Source organism: Schistocerca americana, chromosome X (assembly GCF_021461395.2).
Source record: "Schistocerca americana isolate TAMUIC-IGC-003095 chromosome X, iqSchAmer2.1, whole genome shotgun sequence".
In the NCBI taxonomy this organism is placed as follows: domain Eukaryota; kingdom Metazoa; phylum Arthropoda; class Insecta; order Orthoptera; family Acrididae; genus Schistocerca; species Schistocerca americana.
This window is the reverse complement of record NC_060130.1, coordinates 504,427,325-504,449,316: the sequence shown is the minus strand read 5'-3', so window position 1 is coordinate 504,449,316 and position 21,992 is coordinate 504,427,325. Positions and strand designations below refer to the sequence as shown.

The window sequence follows — 21,992 nt, the reverse complement described above, 5'->3', positions numbered from 1 at the left end:
CAAGTAACCAGTGACCAATAGGAAATCGAGAGAGATGCAGCGAGGCGGCCGTACCGATCGGACGTGCTGACTCAGCGACAAACGGGAGGTAGCAGTGATCTTCAGCGGCAGCGGCGGATGAAGCAACAGCGACAGTAGTGGACGAAGCAATAACATCGGCGACAGCTCCTTCAGAGCTCAGTAGATATTGTCGTGCAGAATCCGTTGAATCGCACTTGTATGACAACACTGAGCTGAGGAAGGTCTTTGACTCGCGGCTACTGTAACCTCAGTTGAACTATTCAGCGGGCCTACTCCATTCTTTGGCAAGGGGCAGCAGCGTCATGGGCCTGTTCACGTCGCATCAACGACCCCGACCCCCTCCACACTGTAGTTTCTCTCTTCTGTCCGCACTCGATTGCGCCGTTACGAGTAGGGCCTCCCTTCAGTAGGTCTATAGCCATACACAATTACCTGCACCCGTCTCAGTTGCCGCAGTAGGTAACCCAAGTCTGTGCGGTTCGAATCCTGGTGGTGGATGAACTTTCACTGCCAGTATTTCGCCGGCAATGGAAGGAGAGGTGGTGACGTAAAGTTCCTGATGATCAGACTTTGCGGCAATGTCCTGAATCAAATTTCAAACCTCACTGCTGTGTCTCAAGAAACGAATGCTGATCTGTCAGTCGGATACTGACATTAAGCTTGGCTGGCGAATGGTGGTGGGCAGGCAACCTAGATCCTTATCGTCTTAGTCATCTTCTTCTTCGTCTTCTTCCTCTTCCTAGACGATCTTCATAGCGAGTGCTCGGAAGGTTTGTCTGTGGTGGTAGTTTCTTCATCTTCTCTGTTGACGTTGCGGAGAATCTATTCCTCTTCAGGATAGGTCTCATCCGCGACGCATGTGTTGTGTTCCCATTGCGCTGGGGTGAAGGTGACCCCAGCGTTGACTGCCTTGGTGGCTTCCAGGGGGATAGATTTTTGAGTAGCGTTTCCAGCTGCTCAGAGGTGAAAGGGTAGAGATCATAGAAGAAAGGTGGCCTAGGATGGTCGCGATGTGTGAAAGGGTAGGGATTGAGCAGAGGCAGAGGGGTTGCGTCCCGTAGAGACGTGGCGATCCTGTCAACACTGTCCTTGCGTGGAAGAGGGATGCAGGCGGGTAGTGACGTCGCGGGCGCGGACGGCTTCGGGAGAGGCCTGCTGCGTGGCCGCTGGGGCTTGTACAGGCGTCTCTTCTTTGGCGATTGCCTCCATGGCTTCCTGCATCTCTGCATCGACCGTGGAGGCAACAATCTGTGTGGCGGAGTCCACCCTCCGCCTCTGACCGTGGGAGGAGGGAAGGAGATGGTGGGCGTCTCTTCTTTGGCTGTCCTCTGCTCTCGCGCAAGCTGTCCCGCAGCTGGCGGTGAGCTTCGTCTACTTGTGCCTTCAGGACAGCCCTCTCCACCGCTATGGCGGATTTGAAGCTGGTCACTGCGTCATCGGCGGCGGCACGTGGACTCTGAGTCGGTGGCCAAGTCTTCACAGCAGCACGGCCCGCTCCCCCCCCCCCTCCCACCCATACCCCTCTTCTGCCAGCGGTGATGAAATGGAATGGGGGGGGGGGGAGAGGGAGACGTCTGCCGGCGCTTCCTGGTCAGTACCGTTAGCAGCCATCTGTTTGGCGGCCTTGTGGAAGCGACTTCTTCTTCTTCTTCTGCTTCCTCCTCCTTCCCTTTCTCCCTTTTCTTATTTTCGCGGCTCCAGGTCGTGATGTAGCTGCAGCCGCGGTAATTTGTCGCGTGTGTGCTGCGTCATGTGTCTTGGCGCAGGCGCGTGTGTAGTGCGCTTGCGCGCATTTCGTGCTCGCCACTTCATCTTGGCAATATGTGGCCACTTGACCGAACTTCTGGCAGCAGTAGCACTGCTCCGTCTTCTTGTCACGGACAGCGTTGCTGGCCAACTGGAGCACCTCAGTTGCCAGGTGCTCGATGATGGCGGCGAGGAAGCGGGACTGTTGACTGCCCCTTTACTTCGCCTTCCTTTCCCTGTCCAGATATTTTAGGACGTGTGGGCAGCGAGACGAGCGACAGCGACGACGCGACCTGCAGCGGGTCGAGCAGCAGAATGCGTCGATTCACCATTCGCCTCTTGTCCACTCGCATAACTTTCCTCACCGCACCACGTAGCGGCAACGTTACCAGGCGGCATTCAGTCTCGTTGTGGGTTGTGGCCATATGTTTCGGCTGTCGGTGTACCATTCCTGACGAGTCGCGCCTCTACTACCAGCTACCCACTGCCGTACACTAACTTTAACTAACTCTAGATCATTAAAGGGAGGAAAATGTTACATTGTTACTAAACCATTTTAAATTTTACTACTTCATATTTTATTGAAAGGAAGACATAATTTATGGTTCATGTACTAGTTAATTACAATCATAATACCTCCAGTGGTATGTCGCCTGCAAAATAACTACAAAATGTCTTGGTTTACACCCTATACCGACAGTACCAAATTGACGGGAAACGCAAATTGGTACCTACTGAAATCGTAAATTTTACGAGGGTTTAGTAACCTAGAGTTAAATCCCATCCACACTACACCACTGTATTACATAGCAGTTGCTTTTGTTGGTGTTGGTAGTGGTGTTCGTCGTCTTCTTCTTCTTCTTCTTCTTCTTCTTCTTCTTCTTCTTCAGTCAGAAGACTGGTTTGATGCAGCCCTCCACGCTACTCTTATCCTGTGCAAGCCTCTTAATCTCCCAATAACTACTGCAACCAACAATCATATGAACCTACTTACAGTATTGATCTTTTGGTCTCGTCTGCAATTTGTACCCGCCACACTTCCCTCTAGAGTGAATAACAACGGAAATAGGCTACAACCCTGTCTCACTTCCTTCTCAGCTAATGCTTCCTTTTCATGCCCTTCGACTCATAACTGCCGTCTGGTTTCTGCACAAGTTCTAAATAATCTTCGTTCCCTGTATTTTACCTCTGCTACCTTCAGAAATTTGAAGACTCCATTCCAGTCACCACTGTCAAAAGCTTTCTACAAATATTGTAAACGTAGGTTTGCCTTTCTTCAGTCTGCCTTCTAAGCTAAGCCGTATGGTCTGTATAGCCTCTCGTGTTCCAAGATTTCACCGGAACCCGAATTGATCTTTCCTGCGGTCAGCTTCTACCAGTTTTTCCATTTTTCTGTAAAAAATTTGTGTCACTATTTTGCGTACTTTTGCCAATGGATTGACTGGCCCCCGGGCCGGTCTGCTAAGTAGGCGATTTGTGGCTTAGTCAGTAAATCCTGATGATGTCGCGGCATGTGGAAGGGTGGGGGGGGGGGGGGGGGGGGGTGCAGGGACGATGAGTAGAAACTCTCCCCCTACCTATTGTGAATATACATGCATCAGTACCTTCATTAATTATACATCATCTACTGTACAAAGCGCTTTTGGAGCTGCCATTTTGTTTGCTCTGTTATTGTGTTGTTATAACACTACACTAGTCATATACATTACGTCGATTGTCAGGACAATTAGAGCTGGTTGTGCGTCGTACCTGATACATGTTGGACTATTAGATTTGGACCAGTGTGGAGACAAATGGCACTCCTATACATCCCCGTGCCTATTTCACAATAGTTCCTACTGTCATTCCTACCCCTCTACGTGACATCATCAGGATTTACGGACTGAGCACCAAATCGCTGAGTAGCTAGCTGGCCCTCGGGCGAGGCAATACACTGGCAACTGTATGCCCATCTGAAACTAGAGTTTCATTTGGCTGAGGTGTAAGACGTTTTATCTTTTCGAATCGAATATGGTTCTTGTGTTAAGATTCTGTGTGATGTCCGACCTTCGCAGTAGTTTCTGAGGTCGAACATTCTAATGTGTTTCCAGGGTGATAGCTTCCCCTTTTATTTTGCCATTTATCAGCCAGGCACAGTTACCTGTTACATTATGTTAGCTGTTTTGTAGATATTGTCTGTGTTTTTAATCACATACTGACTTGAGACTTACGTCTTTCGGTTTTCTGCCTGAAAGTGACTGTGAATGAGGGAGAGTTACAGCAAGGTGACTGAGGTTACATTTTATATTTTGCTTTTGGTATATACTTTTCGCAAACAAACACACTATCCAGTTAGTTGAGTAATGGCGGTAATTACATAGCTGATAAGCACCCTATACATACCGCAACCACCACCACCACCATCACCACCTCTATCTTTTCTGTAGTGATTTTGCGCGCGCACACACACACACACACTCGTGGGTCGCTTTTATTGCTTATTTCACGGCCTCATAAGGATATTATATGTGGGTTGTCATGGATAGTCTCCTTAGGTTTGTTTCTAATCACCAGCTGACTACCTTCAGTGGCAATCTGTGCTTGTCTTTACCTTGAGAATCTGTTCTTTCATGCTTCTCCATTATGGCACCAAAAACTTCGGCCGAGGGTCCCTTATTTATCCGCTGGAGTTATATATGGTAGGGGCCAAGACGTGAGATCTTTAGACTTTCTTTTATATTTGGAAAAATGTAGTAAACTCTGTTCCTAATGAATCTCACTGTCTTTGCCAAGTTTAAGCGGCGTTATTTTGTGTACTTCATGGTGTTTACGCGTTTTCAACCAGCACTCTTATTAGATCAAAAGTATCCGGACACTAAATGTAGTGCGGAATTGACCACTAGATGTCACGGAAGGCTGACCCGCCATTACAAAAGAAGGTGGGGAGTGTTGTTTTGTCAGTAGAGAAGCAATAACAGTAAACTGGGTCGGCCAGCAGAGCTCAGTGAATTCAAAGATGGACTGGTCATTAGATGGCACCTGAGTAAAAATCCATGAGTGACATTTCAATCCTTCTAAAGCTACCAGAGCCGTCAGTTGGAGATGTGATTGTAAAGTGGGAACGCAAAGGAACAGCAGCAGCTAAACGAAGACCAGGCAGACCTATATACTGACTGACACGGACCGTTAAGCATTACGGAGGATAACTGTAAAAAAAAATCGCGTGAAATCAGCGGAAGGAGTCATTCGTAAGTTCCAAAGGCTACCACGAGTCCATCTAGCACAATGGATTAGGGTAGGGAGTTAAAAATAATAGGGTACAGTGGGCGAGCAGCTCGTCATGTCACAATTTCTGTATTCAATGCCAAGCAACGCTTAAGATGTCGTTAAGAGTGACGCCATTGAACAGTGAACAGTGGATGCCTGGAAACTAGTGATTTGGGGTGATGAATCACTCTATACCCTCTGGCAATCCGATGGAACGGTTTGGGTTTGGTGCATGTCTGTAGAACGTTGCCTGCCCATCATGTCTAGTGCGCGCGGAGGCGCTGATGTTACAATACGGGGCTGTTTTTCGCCGTTACTGTGTTGTCCTGTTATTTCGGTCAAGAAAACACTAAGTAAGGGAGGATATGGACAAATTTTACAGCGTTGTATTCTGTGTATATAAAGGAGCAGTTCGGAGACAATTATTGTAGCAGCATGGCAGTGCACCCTGTCATAAAGCAGCGTCTGTGAGGCAATGGTTTGCTAACAGCAACATTGCTGAAATGGACTGGCCTGTCCAGAGTCGCTACATGAACCCAATGGAACACCACCTCCGGTTTCGGCTCTTGAGGAAGACTTGGCTGTCATTCCTTCGCAGCCTTTCAGACACCCCATTAAAAGTGTCCGCAGCAGAGTTCTAGCCGTGATGAAGGCGAAGGGTGGACACACCCCATATTTATGTCTGCTAATAGGTTAAAAAAAATGGCTCTGAGCACTTTGGGGCTTAACATCTGAGGTCATCAGTCTCCTAGAACTTAGAACTACTTAAACCTAACTAACCTAAGTACATCACACATATCCATGCCCGAGGCAGGATTCGAACCCGCGACCGTAGCAGTCGCACGGTTCCAGACTGTAGCGCCTAGAACCGCTCGGCCACCCCGGCCGGCTGTTAATAGGTGTCGGTATACTTTTCATCAGATAGTGTATATGAGTGCATTTTGTCAAATTAGCAAATCTAGGGGGCCAAAAGTCCATAATCGCAATGGGGCATTAGTGGATGTAGTCATACGGGGATAAAGTACACATCTTAAGACATTCCTTTGCACACTTCCTAGACAGGCTTCACGAGACTGAATCTGTGGGCCCAGGCGCTGGAGTGATATCCCACGATCGGCGACAGGAAGCTAATAAGGTACATCTCGGTTGCTTTATATGGTAGAGTCGATTTTTTTCCCCAAGTGCTTACTAATTTGTTTAATAAATCTATGGCTTTGTCACGTGTTCCAAAGGCTGCACGGCGAATTCCTTCCCCATCCTTCCCCAATCCGATGGGACCAATGACCTCGCTATTTGGTCCCTTCCCCAAAAATCAGCCAACCAATCACTTGTTCGATGTGAGACAAGACATGGAATTCCACCTATCATTAATGAAGACCCACAAATATCGAGCAGGTGTTTGTCTGCTGAGGATGACATCGTTTATCTTTTATCACTACGTCACGCAGAAGTTTCCCTGTTAAGAGGAGAAAATTAGTTCTTGCAGACTGTATCTGTAAGTTTGTGTTTTTAATCATTGTAGAAGGCCAACTACGACGAGCAGAACTTCTCATCCGTTTCGATCATTCTGTCGTATTAGACCAAGATGTGGTAGGTCATCGGCATAGGCCACAGCGCCCAGCTACCACAGTGTCGAATAGGAGCTCCGTATTGACCTTTCAGAAAACAGGGCCGCGTACTGGCCATTATTGGCAAACCTCGGAAATATTTTCTGACACTGTGACACCAGAAGGGGCAATCTTGACAACCGTATCTACTATAGCCCATCAGGCAACTACACACCGATCGAGGGCAGTCCATCTCCCACATGCACGAGAAGAGCGACGGACATCTCTGGTTAGCGAAGGCCTCGAGATGCCAAAGTTCTGTACTTGTAAATGGACAAATTTAGCGACTTTATTTATTGCGTTTTCCGTAGATCTTCTTTTGCGGAATCCATATTGTCATTCACTCTGTGCAAAATGCGATGCTTTGACAGCCTATATAATATTTTTCAAGTGTCTTGCCCACAACATCCAAGAGAGATATTCGCAATACGATTTTGGCAGCGCAGGGTCTTTACTAGGACCTTTCCTTATCACAGATTCCGCATTCTTCCATGTAGCAGCAAATCCACGTTGTCGAAGACACTCATTGCATATTTTATGTAATGGTGTAGCTATCTTGGGATATAGGAATTGTCACATTTCTGCTGGGGTCGCATATGGAACAAGCATTTTGCCTTTAGAGGAAGTGTATAATTTGATAGTGCTGCTGACCGTATGTGACAAATCGTTTACGTAGAGGTAGGGGTCCTATTACGTTTCCGTGAGGCACGCCTTATGTTACTTCAGTTCCGAATATTCGCCGTCTATTACAACGCATTGAGTTCTGTTGGCCAAATATTCTTCTAGCCAGTCGCATATCTGTAAAAGTATTCTCATAAATATCGCTGAAGATGTATTTGGATTTATGAAACTTCAACGACCTGCACCGGCTTCGTACGGGTAGCACTAAGCATCTACTTCTGGACGACTTGTCTGGCGTAGCAGTAATAATTTACGTACACAAGCCTTCCTCATGAATCAGTCTACCTATTAGTGAAAACCATATAAAAATCCCAACAGTATTTCATGAGATTAACCTATACATACATACATACGGAAAAACTCGGCGGGGGACTTAAATTTAGTGATACATATAGATAGAGGAACGAGAGAAGCAATAATTAGCTTAAGAACATCGTGTGAAAAATGATCAGACTTAAAAAAACTGTTTATAGGTTTTATTGTTTCAGAAAAGGATTTCGGCCATGTAGACTGCTCGAAAATTATGCAGATTTTAATGCACTTCAAGATGGATCATTGAGACAGAAAAATAATCCAGCAGATTTATAGGAATCAGGCAGCAAATGTTAAAATAAGACAGTGATGCAAAATTTGCAAGCGTGAAGAAAAGGTGTTCGGCAGGGATGCAGGATTTCCGTGTTACTTTTCTACATACATATTGAGGATTCAATAAACAAATGTAAAGATTCATATCTTGATGAAGACCTACACATGGAGAAACCATAAAAATGCTTAGCTGTGCAGATGATGTAATAGTGTTAGTCGAATAAGGAAACAGACCATAGGAGGCGTGAACAAGGAATTTCAGAATTTTTTTTTCGTTCTTGAGGGCTAGCAGCGTAATATATGTCTGATAACGACATGATTGTCAGATACACCAAATAGTTGCTTCTAATGAATAGTCTTTATTTACAATTACGGCAGATTGTTTCGGATTTATCGCCATTTTCAAGTACCTGCAATAACAATTTTGGTGAGAATAGGTATGGATGTCAGTGTCATTCATATTAAAGTAGCTGTCTTGTACTGACGTCTAGGTTGATGTGACGTCCATATTGCGTCGTTAGTGGACTGTTTTGTAGCTGTCACTGGTTTAATTAGATTGTAAATGATGTTGTCAAGATGTTAAAATTAAATGTTAGTTACGACGTGAGAGCAGTTTGACAGTTCCACTATTACGACGCTATATGTTCACAAAGTTGTGCAGATGATTTGTACACATATAGCGTCGTAAAAGTGGAACTGTCAAACTGCTGTCACGTCGTAATTAACATTTAATTTTAACATCTTGACAACAACATTTACGATATAATTAAAGCAGTGACAGTTACAAAACATTCCACTGACGATGCAATGTGGACGTCACATCCATCTAGACGTGAGTACAAGACAGCTACTTTAATATGAGTGAGATTGACAACCATACCTATTCTCACCAAAATTGTAATCGCAGGTACTTGAAAATGGCGATAAAGCCGAAACAGTCTGTCGTAATTGTAAACAAAGATTACTCATTACAAGCAGCTATTTGGTGTATCTGCTGTAACAATTTTCAGAAAGATATAAAGTGAGTTCTTGTGTGTGGTGAAGTTCCTGTAGCTGCAAACCTACGTCTGGTTGGAGAGAATATGAAGCAATTTACCAGCTTTAAGCAGGTGGGTTGTGGAGTAACAGATGATGGTAGATCATGTAAAGAGATTAAGTGCAGCACTGCACACAGTACAGAAAAAGGTTTGTTGGTAGTGTTGCCCTATATTTTTCGAGAACGTCATTATCGGTGTCGCGACGGAGAAGAGCACGGGATTTTGAGGCATGGTGTTGCAGAAGAGTCCTACAGATTTCGTTAATAATTACTAATTAAAAAGTCTTCAACAACATAAGATAGAAAAGATTGTTGTGAAGGACGACGAAGAAACGGAGCTACCGAAATGTTGGGCACCTATGCTTACATTGTTCCTTCAGTATGAAATTAATGGAAGTTAAAGTTCTTGTGAGGAATACACTAGGCGGATCAAAACCACAAATCAGACTGACATAACGAGATGTGAAATTAACAACCTATTCTGACAAGGGAACCTCCCCATCGCACCCCCCTCAGATTTAGTTGTAAGTTGGCACAGTGGATAGGCCTTGAAAAACTGAACACAGATCAATCTAGAAAACAGGAAGAAGTTGTGTGGAACTATGAAAAAAATAAGCAAAATATACAAACTCAGTAGTCCATGCGCAAAATAGGCAGCATCAAGGATAGTCGGAGCTCAGGAGCGCCGTGGTCCCGTGGTTAGTGTGAGCAGCTGCGAAACGAGTGGGGTCCTTGGTTCCAGTCTTCCCTCGAGTGAAAAGTTTAACTTTTTATTTTCAAACAATTATAATCTGTCCGTCCGTTATGTTTTCATCACTTTTCTGGGAGTGATTATCACATCCACAAGAAAACCTAAATCGGGCAAGGTAGAAGAATCTTTTTACCCATTCGCCAAGTGTACAAGTTAGGTGGGTCGACAACATATTCCTGTCATGTGACGCACATGCCGTCACCAGTGTCGTATAGAATATATCAGACGTGTTTTCCTGCGGAGGAGTCGGTTGACCTATGACCTTGCGATCGAATGTTTTCGGTTTCCATTGGAGAGGCACGTCCTTTCGTCTACTAATCGCACAGTTTTGCGGTGCGGTCGCAAAACACAGACACTAAACTTATTACAGTGAACAGAGACGTAATAAACGAACGGACAGATCATAACTTTGCGAAAATAAAGAAAGTAAAATTTTCACTCGACGGAAGACTTGAACCAAGGACCTCTCGTCTCGCAGCTGCTCACGCTGACCACGGCGCTACGAAGCTCAGATTATCTTTGATGTTGCCTATGTTGCGCATGGACTACTCAGTTTGTATATTTTGCTTATTTTTTTCATAGTTCCACACAACTTCTTCCTGTTTTCTCGATTGATCTGCGTTCCGTTTTTCAAGGCCTATCCACTGTACCAACTTACAACAAAATCTGAGGTGGGTTGCGATGGGGAGGTTCCCTTGTGAGGTGAAGAAATTTGCGGAAGGTACAGAAAAATGAAGAATGAAAATTTCTGATCCTCAATTCACGGACTGAGAACAGTAGTAGTAGTGTTTTCGTTATTACTCGGTGATATGATACAGCATCGAATAACTTTCGAAAATTGTGGAAGGCAGTGTAATTGTCGGGTTGATCATTGCTAAGACGATCGCGATCGTTTCTACAGCTAAATTCATAGGTTCATGGTTATCGGTCACGGTGTCCGGTGCGTTGTTGCGTGGAATGCGGTGACGCACGCCTGTGAGGAACTCAATCCACCTTGCCCAGAGGCTGAGGACACTATCAGCCAGCCACATCATTCGGCTCCGTTGTGACGCACCATGCATAAATACGAACAGAGTTGGCAATATCCTCTCGCCGTTCTTAGCTGAGCGCCGACGACTTTTCCGAACGATTTTCTTCGTTTGTCGAATATAGAAAACAGTCACATTGGGAGAGGCCTATATTTGTCTTGCGCGGAATGGGAAACTTTCTGGCAATTACGCTCAGTGATAACGTTTACAAGGGATTTGTAAAGTTTAACTGCCAGTGATGAGAAAAACTTTTGCTCGAATTCACGGCTGTGGTTGGATGCTGATGTCAGAGGAACGTGGCGATACGTATTATTGATAGGAACAGTTGAGGAAATGCTGCTTATTTCCTGAAACTTCGTGTTTATTCGTATTTATTGTGTATCGCGTAGGCGGCTAATATGAACGGTGTGTTTTTAGACTAAATGTTTGGGCAAGTTATGCAGAATACGTATGCGATGTGTTTCCGATATTATTGTGTGTTACCTAGATATTCCTATGCAGGACCACCTTCACAGTACACCTCTTGGTAGTAAATACACCGGTACCAACGTTTGTGCCACCTTTGAAATACTCTTTGGAAGTCTGCCCTTTTTGTTGGGGGGTTTAGTACCATTTGCGATTCCATTTGGAGTTCCTCTACTGCATCAAATCTTTGTCACCGGGCGATGTGGCGCAGTAGTCAGCACACTGGACTCGCATTCAGGAGTAAGACGGTCCAGACCATCGTCCGGCCATCCAGATTTAAATTTTCTGCGATTTTCCTAAATTGCTCCAGGCAAATACCGGGACAGTTCCTTTGAAAAGGGCACGCACTGTTTCTTTCCCCATCCTTTCGCAATCAGAGTTTGTGCTCGGTTGCTAATAAACCCGCTGTGACATGACGTTGGACTGTTAATCTTCCATCCTTCCTTTTACAAGCCTTTGCCCCTTCTACATGATTTTTCATCTTGGGGGAAAAGGAACACATTATACGCAGCTAAGTCTTGTTAGTACGGTGCATGGGGAACTTCTGTTAGCCGGCCGGAGTGGCCGAGCGGTTCTAGGCGCTACAGTCTGGAGCTGCGCGACCGCTACGGTCGCAGGTTCGAATCCTGCCTCGGACATGGATGTGTGTGATGTCCTTAGGTTACTAAGGTTTAAATAGCTCTAAGTTCTATGGGACTGATGACCTCAGAAGTTAAGTCCCATAGTGCTCAGAGCCATTTTGAACTTCTGTTAATATTTGAATCAACAGCTCCTGAATAGTATAGACCGCATACCGTCTCGCTTCGTCATGATGTACTATAGTACACAGTCTTCTGTATGTCACTTCTGTGGCTGTTTTCTCCTCCCCCCACCCCCCCTCCCTTCCCCGCCCTCCCCATCTGAAGCGTCGTAGAAAATCGTAATTGATTGACAGTCTGACTAATAGGGACAAACCCTTTATGAACAATCCCACGAATAGCACATAACAGATCAACAAGGATTTAATGTTATTCTTGACACTTTTTTTGCAGAGGCAAAGGACTCTTTCTTTGCGACATCTGCAACAAAGTTTCAGGGTTATAGCCATAAACACGACGCTCGTCGCCAGTGAGTACCTTTCAAAGAAAGTAGATCGCCTTGAAGCAGGTTTTTCTTGCTTCCTGAAGGGTTCCACGCGATGTTGCTTCACATCGTCTTGAAGCAGACGTGTCACAAACTTCACCGCTATCTTTCTTATGTTAAGTTCTTCTGATTGAATACGTTCATGTGTACCGTAGGTCTTAGGTTGTCTGTCTGCTATCTTTCAGAGCCACATCTTTCACTTTGTGAACATTATTTCGTGTGATAGAAGCTGATGGCCGGCCAGAACTGTCGCTGTCGTCAGTCGGTGTCCACCCTTTATCCAACACTTACATTAGTCGTCAGCAAAAGCTTCCTTCAACATTTAATGCGTTCTGCAGCGGTTTCCCTAAGTTTAAAACCAAGCACTATGGAGACACGATACCTCTTTCGAGTCAGCAGTTGAAAGACCGTAAACTCACGGAAACACGACACTGGAAATACTTTATCCAAACCGTCTGTCTCGGGTTCTTTAGTCGACGTTTGTTTGACGAGTTTTCTGACGTTTCGCCAGCACGAGTAGCTGGTATTGTCAAGCTTCACCCTCCTCGTCAAACAAACGTCGGCCGAAGAACCCGAGACAGACAACAGGCAATTTGTCAACTAGTGGCCACGGAAGGTTTAGCAATTCTGAACTAACCAAACGTCTCACACTTGTCACACTTGATTCAAAAAGGACGTATCGGTAACAAATTGAGATATTTCAGTGTACTCATAACCATTAGCGTCCAAATTTCAAATTTCGGAAACTTTTCGATACCATCTCTTAAATTTGTATTGTTTTTTAAAGTAACTTATGTTTCTGTGATCTCGTTCTCTGCCGTCACACGATTGGCATGTATCTACACTTGTTTTCTCCAAGAAATGAAAGTCACTTACTTGTTACTAATTTACACCTTAAAATTATCTTGCCCTTCGTATTGCAGAAGGAAAAATGTAATAAACGAAGAAAAGACTCACTGACATCCATTATGAGCTTCATACCACAGACGTCCCTAGCTTACACGGCGCGAACGAGAACCAAATATGGCTCCACATGGGCAAGGTATTCGCCAGTTTCTCCGCTTGGTTTCGCAGGGCATGGAGTGGGGGAAAAGAAAATCCATACATGCCCTAATGCAATTTGTGACAAAAATTCGTATCGGTCCAATGAAATCACTGAAATAAAGAAAGTGGTATTTGTGAGGATGAATTCTGTGCAGTGAAATCAGCGAAATTAGTTAGGAAGTGCTGAATGCACACACACACACACACACACACACACACACACACAGACAGACAGACAGACAGACAGACAGAGAGAGAGAGAGAGAGAGAGAGAGAGAGAGAGAGAGAGAGAGAGAGATAGATATCGAAAATACTGAAGAATAGGTACAAGAAAAAATCCTCGGACCAAAATGCGTAGGTGATCGTTTCACCTAAATCAAACAGTACGCACACATTCACAGTGAAATTAGAAAACGCAGTTCAGAATTTTAAGATTATTTGATAAGATTGGAAACAGATACTCACCTAGTAGATAGTGTCGGAAGTTCCATGCGGCTTTTCGCGGATGATGCTGTAGTATACAGAGAAGTTGCAGCATTAGAAAATTGTAGCGAAATGCAGGAAGATCTGCAGCGGATAGGCACTTGGTGCAGGGAGTGGCAACTGACCCTTAACATAGACAAATGCAATGTATTGCGAATACATAGAAAGAAGGATCCTTTATTGTATGATTATATGATAGCGGAACAAACACTGGTAGCAGTTACTTCTGTAAAATATCTGGGAGTATGCGTGCGGAACGATTTGAAGCGGAATGATCATATAAAATTAATTGTTGGTAAGGCGAGTACCAGGTTGAGATTAATTGGGAGAGTCCTTAGAAAATGTAGTCCATCAACAAAGGAGGTGGCTTACAAAACACTCGTTCGACCTATACTTGAGTATTGCTCATCAGTGTGGGATCCGTACCAGATCGGTTTGACGGAGGAGATAGAGAAGATCCAAAGAAGAGCGGCGCGTTTCGTCACAGGGTTATTTGGTAACCGTGATAGCGTTACGGAGATGTTTAATAAACTCAAGTGGCAGACTCTGCAAGAGAGGCGCACTGCATCGCGATGTAGCTTGCTCGCCAGGTTTCGAGGGGGTGCGTTTCTGGATGAGGTATCGAATATATTGCTTCCCCCTACTTATACCCTCCGAGGAGATCACGAATGTAAAATTAGAGAGATTAGAGCGCGCACGGAGGCTTTCAGACAGTCGTTCTTCCCGCGAACCATACGCGACGGGAACAGGAAAGGGAGGTAATGACAGTGGCACGTAAAGTGCCCTCAGCCACACACCGTTGGGTGGCTTGCGGAGTATAAATGTAGATATAGATGTAGACAGGGAGTTCACTTTTACGCAACCATGAATAACTGAAAAACGGAACATGAACGGGATCGGAGAAATAGAAGGTACGTCTTGGCACACAGGATGACATCCAGAACAGGAAACTATTTTCTTTATAAAGACTGCCGATGACAAGTTAACTAGGCTGATCGAGGCTCACGTTAAGCCGTGTGGCAAGAATTATCATTAGTCACCATGTATGTCTAACTTTGGAGTTCAAGATTTTCAGAACTTTCTCTGACATAACTTACTGCCACTGCATTTCGTTGAACCCATCTCTCATTATTTCATTTCAGTGAATTTCATTCAGCTGGCTTAACAACGCTATTACAGAGTAAACTATGGCTCTCCGAAGGTGCTAATTGCGAAGGTATAAACTACCATCTTTCGCTTTGGAAAATAGGAAAACAACAAGAACGTAGGCGTGCACAAAAGGTGTACTTAGTTAATGTGACAGTTCATGAGATCTGAATTCGAATTCTGTTCTGGCTCATTTGTTCCCACTCATTCAGAAATCCTTGTGTTATCACTATGGAGTAGATCGCATTTGGACAGATAAGACGTCTACAGAAAAAAAAAACGCTCACGCATTGTCTTTGTCCTTCGTAATTCCAATGCCTGTGCTCCAGCGTATTTTATGCGGTGTAAGTTGTGATGTCGAATGATAGTACATACGATGTCGGCGATTCACCGGCGTTCATGGCGAGGCTTTTCATAAAAGTTGTCAGCTGTCAGAGGGTGGAAATGCACGGTAGACGCAAATATAGGCTGACCAGATTTCCAAAATCAAAATACGGGACACATATGGGTACCGAAGATTGCGAACCCAAACCTTTATTTTGACCCGTGACTTCATCAACATGGCGGTTAACCCTTAAACCTTATACAATGTGACCAACCTTGACGTCACTCATTAATGCAGTCAGACACAAACATAGGTATTAATACATACATAGTATGAGAAGACACAAAGCTATTTCTTTTTTGCTTTCCAAAACTAACTTGTTGTATTTAGTGGTTCTTGTGCTTACACTTGCTTCTTTCGAAAACACTTCCCATTTTTAGTACCGTTAGTTGTGGGTGGAAAATGGGGCTTTTGAGTATAAAATGATCACAACACAAAAATATTTAATTGCAGAAAGAACATGAAACCAACGGGACAAGCGCAGGAAGTAAGAGATTTTGGGTTGGGGCAAACTAAATATATGGCAATCCCAATAACGAAGACATACCAAATCAATCGCTGATGCAAAAATTAAACAGACGTACTTGAACTGAAAAAGTTGAAATAACTTGCATTACTAATCGATAAATATCTTATTGTTTTATAGTTGTCACAATCAAACAATTAGGATAGACAATGATTATTACTTACGGAGGTTACTAATGTCTCTCTCAATTATATTTTGCAGAAGAATGTATGTTATTCAGGAGTTTGGTATTTGCAGATAGAATTTCATAAAAATCAACACACGAAGAATTCTGGAAATGAGTTTTTGCTATAATTATCTGCCTCACAGTCTGCATACTAAATCTGTTCTTTTCATCAGTCCATAAACTATTTGTAACAGAAAACACTCCTTCTGCAGCAGTATTGGTGCCAGGCAAAGCTACCACAAACGAAATAATGAGCTACATATTTTTGCAGCAGATATCTTCAGCTACAAGCAAGCTGAAAATAGCACACCATTTTCACAAATGCACTTCACAGTTTTCAGTTCATCAATTTTCACTTCGCATGTATTTTTCACGTGGTTCACTTCCTCAAAAAGCTTATCTTCACCTATTTCTTTCAGAATATTTTCATCAAACTCCGCTAAAGTTTTAAGACTTTGGTGCACAGACTTCAAAAGAAGAGGATGTTTGTGTTCAGCCCAGTTAAATGGTTTCAGTACATGAAATGGGTAAGCCCCCTCTTCTCAATATAATCAATTAATGTCTCAAAAAATAAACTTGAAATGTCCAAGAAATCACTCTTTCAGCAAGCCACCGTCTTGCAACGTACTGAGTTTTTATAGTTTGAAAGTTTTCCTCCTTCCTCAATTTAACTTTCCTTATCAAAATTTCTAACTCCTCCTAAACTTCATTTGTTGATATATCTGCTGCATCAATAGCTTTTATTGTTGATTAAAGCGTTTTCAACTGGTTCTTAATAAAACAGTCAAAGCAGTGATTGAGAATCACTGAAGAATGATTTCAAGATAGTAGAACATTTTTCTTAGACAAAAAATAAGATTTTCGTGTGTCGTAAGTATCGATAATTCTGTTAACAGCCGGTTCCAAGGAGAGCCATCTGCTTTTAACACTACCGAGCACCTGTTTGTATTCCACGTCAGAAAACTCGCAAAATTCTTTTAGTTCTTCCACACGAATTGTGTAAATGTGGAAGCACTGAAAAATTTTGTTTCTAATTGTTTCGATGACCACTGGGAGAATATCATCACTGGTTCGTACTGCATTGTGCACTACGACACGCTGCACGACCTACACCATGAATTTTGCTCTTCAGCAAAGTTTTAAATCTTGCAAAAACGTTGTTTTGTGCCTTTCTTCTTGCACCTTCAAATTTTATAGCGCAGCTGTCACCACAAAAGGCAACAATTTTATCCCTGAGATGGTATGTATCGAGACCTTCCTTGATAAGATTTGTTATAACATCAGGCGTTTCAACTGTTATATACAGGAAGTCAATCACATTTACCTGAATACCCATACTCGTCACAAAATATCCAACAAGCACTGGTATCAATTTTACACTTTCGTGATTGGGCTCAAAAACACGTCGCATGTTTCAGCTCCGCACGTATTTGATACAGTGCGTATGGAGCCAACACATTCACTATTGTGGACACACACATTGTTCTCGGACAAGTAAACTTCTCAAACAGCTTCCTGACGGTCGCAGCAGTGCAGTCCATCTGCATAGCTCCAACGTAGCATCCGCGCCTAACCGACCGCTTTCCATGAATTGGGGCTGTTCCTCATCTAATAAGTTACGTAGCTTGACGTGGTACCACCGTACTTTAGCTTTTTATGTTTGACCGTGCCTTATTCTGGCATGTATTAGTTTATTTGATGCTTCTGGAGAAGGCTAGATTACTTTAGCTGAAACCTGGGTAAAGGCCAGTAACATTTCGCAACTGAGTCGGATTTTTGACCTATTAATTTATCACAGTTGCTGACAGGGTTGCGACATGTTAAAAATTCTTAGATTTACACTTACAGTGAGAATGTAGTTAATTCATTAGGTAATACATTAGAGGCTACTGGTAATTTCTGTGACTTGTTAAAAGCCTTTGATTGTATTAACCACAGCATTCTCTTAAGTAAATTAGAATATTATGTTGTCACTGGCAGTACTGCGAAATGGTATGAGTCTTATCTCACTAACGGGAAACAAGGGGTGTCGTTGCGAAATTCCTGTACAGTAAGCAGTCAGCCTTCATGTGACTGGGAATTAATGATTGTGGTGTTCTTCAAGGTTCCATCTTTGGTCCGTTGCATTTTCTTGTGTAAATTAATGACCTCTCGTCTGTTACATTGCCAGATGCAAAGTTGTTTTTTGGCAGATAATACGAGCATTGCATTAAGTAGAAAGTCAAGTACAGATTTAGAAATAGCTACTAATCAAATTTTCACTGACATTAATAAATGGTTTAAAGCTAATTCACTGCCAAGAAACCTTGAAAATACCCACTATATGCAGGTTAGAAGCTGTAAGAGATTTTCTTCCAGCATGTGTATAACATATGAAGACATGCAGATCGAAGAGGTTGACAGTGTTAAATTTCTGGGATTACAACTCGATAATAAATTCAGTTGCGAAGACATGCCACAGAGTTGCTGAAGCAAATAAACAAGTGTGTATTTGTAGTGAGAATGATGTCAGATGTAGGAGAGAGAAATACTAAAAAAACTTGGATACTTTGCTTACTTTCATTCTGTCATATGGGATCTTATTCTAGGGTAACTCATCAAACCGAACATAAGTTTTTAGCGTGCAAAAGCGTGCAATAAGATTCATTTGTAGTGTAAATTCAAGAATATCATGTATAAACCTGTTTAAGAGACTTTATATTCTAACCACTACTTCGCAATACATTTATGCCTTAATGAAATTTGTTGCGAGTAATATATCTTTATTTCCAGCCAATACCTCAATACACAGTATCAATACTGGTAAGAAGAACAATGTACTCAAAGATCTGAAAATCACTTACCTTGGGCCAAAAAGGGGTCCAGTAATCAGGAACACACAATAAATTTCCAGCCACCATTAAAAACTTGATTCCAAATAAAGCTCGGTTTAAACAGAGTTTGAAAGACCTTTTGATAGGCAATTCCTCCTACACTATAGAAGAATATCTTAACAGGGACTTTTAGACCAGCTTAAGTAGAAATGCCTGTTAGATTTCAGTTTTGACAGCACTTGGTCACAACAGTCAAGATCAGGTATTTTTTGTATGATAAATTTATTAAAAGTGCATAACAGTGTTTCATTCTGACAGTGTATTAATCCTGTAAATATTAGCAGTTCCAGTTTACTGTAATGTATTCACCTATTTTGACAATCTCCTGACAAATGATCAGGGTCGTAAGTATTATATTCACATGTTTTGTGTCATACTTTCTGACCTGTTCCACACCCACGTGAATCATTTTTAGGTGTATGGAACGAAACCTGAATCTAATCTAATGTAAAGCTAAATAAAGGACGATCCTGTAAAATACGGGACGTCTGGTCACCCTAAGCAAGTACCCTTGCGCATGTGTAACATCAACTGTTTCGTTGCTAGCGTCGTAAATGGGCCATTGTTGACCGTTCAGGCTGTAGCCTCGGCGCCAGCTGAAGGCGGCATTCGACGAGCATCAGGCAAATGCTTGGCAGAGCGCCAACTGCTTGCGGAGTGCCGATGTTGGTTGCTCGCCTCCTTAAAGCACCGTGTCGGTCCTTTTATGCCTCTTTCAACTGCTCGTGAATGCCGTGCACACATTACTTCCGTTCGCTGGCATTCGTGGATGAGCAATCCATCATCAGCTTCCACCCGAGAGAACATAATTAATACATTTATGCAACACATTATCGTTAACTTGATCTTCGTTTTACCAGTGTTATTTCCTTTGATCGGTAGTTTCTATAACTTTGTAAATTATCTTTCATCACTTCTGATTTGAATGATTTATTTTTACCACATACCGTGCGAATGGACCCTATGGATCACGCATAGCTATTATGTTTCAGTCTTCGGAATTTCCAAGCAACTTTCATTTTTTCTCCGTGCTTTATTTGCCTCTTTCTACAATCCTTTTTGCACTTGATCTGGCGATCGCTTCATTCTGTGACAGTAACTACCATTTGCGAAGTTTTTATAAGACTGATTTTCTGTTGAAAATGTCTGATGGATTTTTGAACTTTTGGATCTAGGTTATAAGTTTGAATTGTTCTATGTAAGTCGCAGTTTTGTGAGGTAGTCTTGTTGTTGGGAGACTGTGAATACCCCCATAACATTTCAGAGTCTTTTAGTGATGTCTGCCGCCAAATGAGTTTTCGGTTGTGTTGGAGGACTGCAGTCTGTGTTCATCCTCTGTTCTTTTAGGGTCTAGTGTCTTTCTTAGAATTTTGCGTTCTTTTAGGATATATTTCAGATCACATTTTCTGCGGAGTGTAAGAGTTTCGCTTGCGTACAGGAGTTCAGGCTTGATAATTGTGTTGTAGTGCCTGATTTTCGTGCGCAATGGACGTACAATTTTTGCTGTAGAATTTATAGATTGTACCATAAGCTCACCTAAGTTTTTGTATCCGTATTATCTGTGCCATTTTCCCTCCCCCCGTAGGTTCAGGGATACCACATACATCTGAGGTATGGAACTTCCTCGATTTGTCCATATTTGTGATCAGTTTCTGGCTAGGGTGTTTTTGAGCAGATGTAATTAGTTTTTTGGAAGGATATTTGGAGCCCAACTGTTTCAGCGGATTCCTTGACAGTTTCGATCCGTTGAATTGCTGTCGTCTTTTATTTTGCTAGTCTTTCCAGATCATCTGCGAAAGCTAGACGAGAAATTAGGATGTCATTGTTTGGTTTTCCAAGTGTGTGGGTTACCATTTGTTTTGGTTTTCAAATTCTTTTTCCCACTCTGTATTATATGAACTGATCAGCCAGAGAATTATGACCACTGACCTATCGATATAAACCCGTCCGGGCGACAGCAGCGTCACCTGGCCCGAATAACTGCTAGTCAGACACACGCACGATGCATGTAATATCAGTGAGCGTGCTGTCCGTGTGTAGAATGAGGAAGGCGCGATCTATCAGTGTTTGACCGAAGACAGATCGTGGTGGCCCAGAGATTGGACACAAGCATCTAGGAAACTGAACGACTTGTCGGGTGTTCGAGGAGTGCTGTGGCGAGTGCCTTCAAAACGTGGCGGAACCAAGGTGAAATCACGTCCAGACGTCGCCTCATTACAGATATCGGACGTCATAGTCTGGGCAGACTGATAAAACAGGACAGGCGGCAAACTGTGGTGGAACTGACATCAGACTTTGATGGAACTTCCTGGCAAATTAAAACTGTGTGCCGGACCGAGACTCGAACTCGGGACCTTTGTCTTTCGCGGGCAAGTGCTCTACCATCTGAACTACCCAAGCACGACTCACGCCCCGTCCTCACAGCTTTACTTACGCCAGTACCTGGTCTCCTTCTTTGCAAACTTCACAGATGCTCTCCTGCGAACCTTGCAGAACTAGCATTCTGGAAACATCCCCCAGGCTGTGGCTAAGCCATGTGTCCGCAATATCCTTTCTTCCAGGAGTGCTAGTTCTGCAAGGTTCGCAGGAGAGCTTCTGTGAAGTTTGGAAAGTAGGAGACGAGGTACTGGCCGAAGTAAAGCTGTGAGGACGGGGCGTGAGTCGTGCTTGGGTAGCTCAGATGGTAGAGCACTTGCCCGCGAAAGGCAAAGGTCCGAGTTCGAGTCTCGGTCTGGCACACAGTTTTAATCTGCCAGGAAGTTTCATATCAGCGCACACTCCGCTGCAGAGTGAAAATCTCATTCATCAGACTTTAATGCTGGTCGGAGTACAAGTGTGTCTGAACACAAGCGCACCGAGCACTCCTAAAAGATGGGACTCCGCAGCCAACGACCCATGCATGTGCCAATGTTAATACCACGACATCGGTAACTACGATTGAAATGGGCAGTTGACTATCGGCACTGGACGTTGTTGCAGTGGCAGAGCCTTGCATGGTCTGATGAATCCCGATACCTTCTTCATCATGCCTATGGGAGGGCGCGAATCCGTCGTCTTCAAGGGAAGAAGCTGCTGTACTGC

General features: G+C 43.5%; 1 protein-coding gene across 1 annotated transcript in view; it reads left to right on the top strand.

The window, feature by feature from the left end:
* Nucleotides 1-21,992, top strand: part of LOC124555348 — a 457,917-nt gene that overhangs the window by 221,186 nt on the left and 214,739 nt on the right. Inside the window, exon 3 of the mRNA XM_047129228.1 lies at nt 16,458-16,565. The gene's annotated coding sequence lies outside the window, so the exon portion shown is untranslated. The remainder of the gene's footprint in view (nt 1-16,457; nt 16,566-21,992) is intronic.